Consider the following 7,438-nt stretch of genomic DNA (forward strand, 5'->3'; position numbering starts at 1 on the left):
GTGGTCCATGGATAAACCCCGGCACATGCAAAGATCGCACGCAAGCAGCTGACGATAAACATAAAAGATTAACTCTTTTGAATTCATTGTAATCTTATTATTTTTATTTTTATTTTTATTTGTGTAAGTGAGTAGTCTTATAAAAGATTAACTCTTTTGAATTCATTGTAATCGATAAAAAATTGTAATGGATTCTACAAATAAACCAACTTTCACCCCAAACATTTAGTTAACTATTTATTAAATGAGGTTGGAGAATACCATCAAATACTCTCTGGTCTGGACAATGCGTCTTGCAAAATCCTATAGTCATTTGCCACACCTTCCTACCCAGCTAGGACATATGTGAAAAGTTTATTTGGAGTGTACGTAGCTAAAACATTTTGCATTACACCTTTATGCCCTCTAAAGCGTCCAACTAGGTTAGAGGGTAACATTGTGTCAATATGTGTTCCATCTATCATACAAATGCAATCCTATCAAACATTATTCAAAATATTAGATTCTCAAATTATTAAATTATACAAATCATTAACTCAAACAATGTATTTCTCTCTTACCTTGAAGTAAGGGAAATAGTTTGGATTGTTAGCAATCTCCAGTGGAATCTCATTAGGTGCGTGTTTCATGTATCGATCGCGAAGACTACTCATAGCATGTATAACTTTATTAAAGTACCTACTAACTGTTTCGTCAGATCTTATGAATTCAATCCTTATTACTCTATTTTTTGTTTTATGACACACTATGCTCATGAACATAGCGAGTTGTTTTTCAACTTGAATGTGTCTTGTGTCCTTTAAAAGACCATTATTTCACATTATATCCGCAAGTTTGAAAATGGTTTTAGGTCTCATTCTAATATAAGACCTACAACTATCACTATTTGCTTCGAAAAAATGCTTGAAGTGGGCATTTCTACAAAAAAATCCTCATTTTATCCTCTCTTGAAGCATTACAAATTGATTTGTGCCTAGCACGCATTCTCAATAAAAAATCTATTATTGTAATCACGGAAGATATAGTCATATTAGCACACATCCTCTTTATTTGTTCTTCATCCACATCATCCATCTATATTCATTACAAAGCAAAAATACTTTAAGATGTTTATGCAACAATATAGAATGACAAAAAATTGATCAACTAACTTATCAATAAAACCCTTTTATGTACCCGACATTTTGAATTATAATCATGATTGACATGATACAAACTTACTACATTGCAAGTTGGAAAATTAGCAATTAACTTTTTTTGACAGCTATCAATTTCTTCTGTTAGTTTAAGATTTGAAGGACCTAAATCCATAAGTTTTTCATGCATGGAAAAACAAGCAACAAATTTCAGCATTCTTTTCATGCATGGAGATGTGAGATTATTACAATAACTGATGCATGGAGATGTGAGATTTTAGCATTCAATTTAATTCAAAATAATTCGCAGAAATTAAAGAAATTGAGCACCATAAACAGTTCATTAAATAAAATTGAATAAATGTACAAGCCTAAGCACTATTGAACAAATTGAAGAAATTGAAAAAATTTCGGCCAAATTTCAAGCCACAAATCTGCAGAAATTAAATTGGGTTTAGGGTTTTTTACCTTAAGTCAGCGCAGAACCAAATACTCAAGAAATCCGAAGAGGAATCGATCTACAAAAACTGATTCTTCAACCAGAGAATTAAATAATCAAGAACCCCCAAATCAACCACACATATAGCATCAAGATTGAAGAAAACCGATGAAGCTCGAGCTCGAGCAAGCGGTAATGGCAAAAATATCTAAGCATGAGATGAGGAGGAAGACTAATAAGACACAAAGAGTTGTTTATCGCTGGATTTGGAGGCATGAACGAGAGGGAAGAAAACCCTTGGTTTCCCGCCCTCAATCGACCATGATTGAAGTTTTCAGCTGGGAAAATGGGTACGGGTAGGGCACCGATTCTTTAACCAGAGAACCGAATAATCAACAACTCCCAAATTAACCGCATCTCCAACATGTTGGATTTAAATCTAATTAAATCTATTTGTGGGCACATATGATTAATCTGTGTGTATTGCTATCCTTCAGGATAACCCACTAAAGTGATCAATCAATTTGGGTTAATGGATATTTAAATAAATCATGGAGTTATATGTGCAGATACCAGGTTGTAATTGTAATTTAATGATGGGCCAAATTACAAATGTACAATACCTATATATATGGGGTTATGGTCCCTTATCTAGGGTTAGTCACTCTTATTTTCTTATCCCCTGTTTGTGGAAAATTTTGTAGTAAGAAAATGATGAAAGAATTGCGTTTGATTTTATTCTCTCTAACTGCTTAGAAAAAGAATGTTTACAAATCTCTCAACTCTCGGTTATAATTGGATTTCCTGATTACAAAAGAGAAGAGAATGATCTGGATTCTCTCCTTTGTTTAATTCTGGGTTCTTCACGGTGGCGATGAGATGCCTCCCTCGATTGCTCGTGTCGAGTTTGCTTCTCGTTGACGATCCGACGTCTTGTTTCACTGGAACGTGATCTTCTCCTCACGATTTGACGTTGTGGAGAACTTGTGTGGCAAGTTTTAGAACTCTTGATGAGTTAATTGATCTTAACCATAATTGGTTAGACCAGCCAAGGATCTCTTCTTTGCTGCCAAAAAGAAGAATGAAAGATCTAGCAGACCGAACCCCTAAACTGAATTGATTTTCAGTTATTTATAGGGTATTAAGGGGTGTAACCACCTCCTTAATTCGCTCCTAAGTGGGAATAATGGGATGTAACCGTCCCTTAAATCACTCCTGAGTGGAGTTGTGATCCCCTCAGATCATGGGAAATGGTTTTGAAACTGTTCAGCTCGTGTTTGAACGAGTCAAACGCAAAATCCACGTTCTGGTGTGAATTCTGCGTTCAAACGCAGTGTCTGGAAGCTTGAACGCAGTGTCTGGAAGCTGCGTTGGCATCTTGTTGGAAGCTGCGTTTGGCGGCGGCTAGAAGCTGCGTTTGGCAGCGGATGGAAGCTGCATTTGGCGGCTTGGAAGCTGCGTTTGGCAGCGGATGGAAGCTGCATTTGGCGGCTTGGAAGCTGCGTTTGGCAGCGGATGGAAGCTGCATTTGGCGGCTTGGAGTTTGGCGGCTTGGAAGCTGCGTTGGCAGCATGTTAGAAGCTGCGTTGGCAGGATTTAAGAGCTGCGTTTGGCAGCGGATAGAAGCTGCGTTTGGCAGCGGATAAAAGCTGCGTTGGCAGGATTTAAGAGCTACGTTTGGCAGCGGATAGAAGTTGTGTTGGCAGCTTTGGAGGCTACGCTTGAGCTGCGTTCGTGGCTATGAACATGGTGCATCTTAATGCTGGTATGCAGGGAGGACTCCCACGTCTTGGTTTGAAGAGACCGTCGATTTGTAGTCTCTTTCTGTCAGAGCGTTACAAAGATCGTCGTTTTGTAATCTTTGCTTTAGCTCTTTGATATGTGAGAGTCGTCAGATTATAACTCCCGATGTTGATTGTGAAGGTTGTTGATTAGAGCTTTCATCAGTTGTTGTGAAGGTCGTCAGATTGTAACTTTCATCGATCTACGTGAAAGTCTTCAAATTGTAGCCTTCTGGAAGTCGTCAGATTGTAACTTCCATCATCGGTGTTTGATGGGGAATCAGCTATCTATTGTGATTTTTAAACAGCCTACATCCCCATCTAAAGAGATCCAAAAGGGAGAAACCCTAAGGTTAGAAGATCATCAAAACCCTAATGAGGTTTTCCTCAATGGATTCAGGTATATGCTTCCGCACCTTTTGATTCTTATTAATCTCTTTGAATTAATTATGGCTTTATGATTTAGATCTCAAATATTCAGATCTAACACAACATCCAAGATTGAAGAAAACCAATGATGCTCGAGCTCGAGCAAGCGGTAATGACGAAAAGACCTGAGCACGAGATCAGGAGGAAGCGGTAAAAGGCACGAAGGAGTTGTTCATCGTTGGATTTGGGGGCGGGAACGAGAGGGAAGAAACCCTAGATTTTCCACCCTCAATTCACCGCGAGAAAAGTTTTCGGCTGGGAAAATAGGTACGGAGAGGGGATAAATTGTTTTAAAAAGAAGGGTGTAAGATTTCGGGGTGATTTCAGACTATTTTGAGAGGAATTTGATTTTCATAAACTGGGGTACTTTTTTGTACGTTAGAAAAAACTTTTCTGTAAATTTTTCTTTTGAACCAAACACAATTTATAGAAATCAACAGAAAATTTTTATTTACAGAAATATTATTGTCGGGTCTTTTCTATAAACTTTTCTATAAAAATAGCCAACCAAACACCCCGTTATTATATAGAAGGGAAAAGAAAACATTACAAACAGTTGATTTTCATAACATTTACAGGTCAAGAAATCATTTTCTGTCTTTTGCAGTTTACGCTATTTGTGGCTTCAATAGTCATATCGCCATATTTGCTGATTGGATCGTTGAGGCCTCAATCTGTTGTGCGTGGTGCGGATTGAATTCAACCGTTTGAACTGGAAAATTAAGAGAAGCAAACAGGAAAACTTTATTGGATTAATTTAGAGTAGCGGTATTTTGTGCAATTTTGTGCACAGAATACTTTTAAGAGAAGCAAACATGTTGATATATTTTAACTGAATACAAAACTTGAAGCTTTTGACTATTGACAAGAATGAGAATGCATTTTCAACTGGTCGAATTTTAGCATTGCAAACAGTTGAGGAATTAGATTTGGTAAAGCCTACAGCTTCGGTGCTCCATGAAGAATTGTTGGAGCATCAGTGGCATATCTGTAAATAAATTCCTTAAAAATAGCTCTCACGTTTTTAGATAGACTAGTTTTTATGCACGTGCAATGCACGTGGTTAAATATCAAAAAAATATTGTTTTTTATTTATTTCATTACTTTAAATAAGTAAGATTTATCTTGAGTTCAAATATGTATTATTGAATTATAAGATTTATTAGTATTTTATTTAAATATTAAAAAAATAAATGTAAAGGAATTTAAGCTAAACTTGGATGAATATACGTATCTGGCATATTGTAATTGTTATTATGAATTTTAGTTATAGTAATGTAGAAAATATTTTTAAAATGTAAGTTATTTCAAATATTTTTTGACTTAAAAAGCTAAGATCATTGTTTGATTTACTGCAAACTTGTAAATTATTTTTGTTCTAAAAATTTTTAATTGATCACTACCACTAACACTTAACAGGAACTTAATTAAAGTATGAAAGTAAATATTGATCAAATTTGGTCCCTTATTCAACATGGCAACAATCTCAACAAGTAATAATTAGTAAGCCAAGGTTTTTTTTTTTTTTGAAAACAATGAATATTGAGGTTTGTGACAACCCCAAGCAAATTCATCACAATAGTAATTCTTTGCCAATTGGTTAAAGAGATCACCTTTATATCATAAATGATTGATCACATGTTGCGCTATCCATAGACAATACTAAAATATAGTAAAATGGTTAAATATCAAAGTGTAATTTTATGTGATGTAAACAATCACATAAGCATACAAAACTACTAATAACTCTACATGAAAATGCCTTATAAAAATTCCTAATTGTAATCAAAAAATAAGTTGTTATATAAAATGATTAAAAAATATTGTTCTTGAAAATTTCTAATTGAACCAAGATCAATCTTTCTCCACATTTATCTTTTTTTCTGGGCAACTCTAGAGTAGCATCTTCATCATCTACGTCGATTGTAATATCAGCCTGGAGTTGAATTTCTTGTGCTATTATATTGTCTTCGCCTCGTTCATCTTTTATCTTTTCATCTAACTTCACCAGGAATCATCTAACTTCACCAGGAATTTGAATGTTTTTCCGATGTTCAAAACAAATTTTTAGAAATATGGACTCTGATTATTTTTCTGTTGCAATGAGAACAAATGTTATAGTAATACTTATGAATTTGTTTATTTTCTAATTTATTACTTGAATAGAGTTAGGAATTACCTCTTTCTTTTCTGTAATGAATGTTTTTGCTTTGCATCCAATAAGAGTTTCTGCTGCGTCAAAGAGTGTTACTCTTGCATTATCCGTGCCATTTTCCACGAGAATCTTAACTAAGTACCTGTATTTTTCATTGTTAATTTCTAAAGACAATTAGTATTGTATTTTAATATGTTCATGGCATTAAAAAAGATATATTACTTAACCTTGGTACTAGGTCATCAATGATTCTGCGGCATTTGTCATTCAGACACTCTTTACTAACATCTTTATCAACCTTCTTGTCACAGCCTTTGTAAGCATAGAACCATGGCTCGAGCCTATTTAAAATAGTAGTTATCTTTGCCTTAAATGTGCAATACCGTGCATGTATATTAACAAAGTTTAGTTAGATTTAAATTTGTAGATAAGAATATGTATATAATATTGTACCTGTATCGAATTCTGTGACTTATGCATAATATCACCAATATGAATTCCTTGGCATTTTTAAAAAGCGTCGATGGAGATCCTTTTGCTTTTGCAGATTCTTCCAATTGAAACCTGCATATTAGATTAAAATATAATAATATTTCATTATTGGGTTATATGAAAGTATGCTTGTTCTGCTTACCATTCCCTTAATTCGCTAGCTAGTTCTATTTTTGGGTTGATACATAATATTGAAATAATTTGCGACGATATGCTTGTATCTCCTGCAAAAATGAGAAAATTATAGGAGTAATTTTATGTTTAGTTATCTTTAATAAGAATTTTAGCAATAATTTATGTACCTTGATATATAAAGATTTTAAAATCTGATAATGCTATTACAGGCTTATATTTGATTTCTGCTTCAAGAATTGATCCTTCATTTGTAGCCAAATCTCCAAATAAAGTTGCACGCATTGGCATTCCACTGCATATGAAAAAGAAAGAACGTTAATATTTTTTTCTCTTATGATATTGGAAATAAGTAACATGAATATACCTTATATCCATAAGCGTGATTTCCCTCCTAGTGTCTGGTTTGTTGTGTCTTGTAATATAGTTGATCGCCGGCTTAACATTAGTTGTTATTGCAAGAATATCTGCAAGTGATTTGATAAAAAGATTATGATTTTGTAGATTAAATTTTGTATTGAAGATTTAAGTAAGAAATTTGTAAGTACTTACTAATTTTTGTTGCATCTTTCATGAAAAATGTTTCTTCAAATTGGACAATGTTGTTAAATATGTTCTCAAAGTGGAATCATGTTGGTGCTTCTTTGATCGATACGTTTTTTGTTAGTACTAATTCAAGTGACTTGTGGATACTTGGAAAAGCTGGGTTTATTCCTTTCACTTCTCCATTTGAAATAAAAATAATTTGAATTTTTTGAAGCATATCTATAAACTTTTCGATAGTCTCTCCGTACATTACTGCTTGTATTTTGTTACCCTGTAAATATTATTAACACCAGAGATCAATTTATGAAAAATATAATTAATTAATATT

At 33.9% G+C, this 7,438-nt stretch overlaps 1 long non-coding RNA gene across 1 annotated transcript; it reads right to left on the reverse strand.

Annotated features, from left to right (window-relative positions):
- On the reverse strand, positions 6,778 to 7,143 carry LOC109843475. Its single transcript, XR_002247696.1, has 3 exons — positions 7,117 to 7,143; positions 6,932 to 7,031; positions 6,778 to 6,859 (listed from the first exon to the last, which is right to left on the reverse strand). It is a non-coding gene; the product is annotated as an uncharacterized LOC109843475 (long non-coding RNA).

This window comes from Asparagus officinalis, chromosome 1 (assembly GCF_001876935.1).
Source record: "Asparagus officinalis chromosome 1, Aspof.V1, whole genome shotgun sequence".
Lineage (NCBI taxonomy): Eukaryota > Viridiplantae > Streptophyta > Magnoliopsida > Asparagales > Asparagaceae > Asparagus > Asparagus officinalis.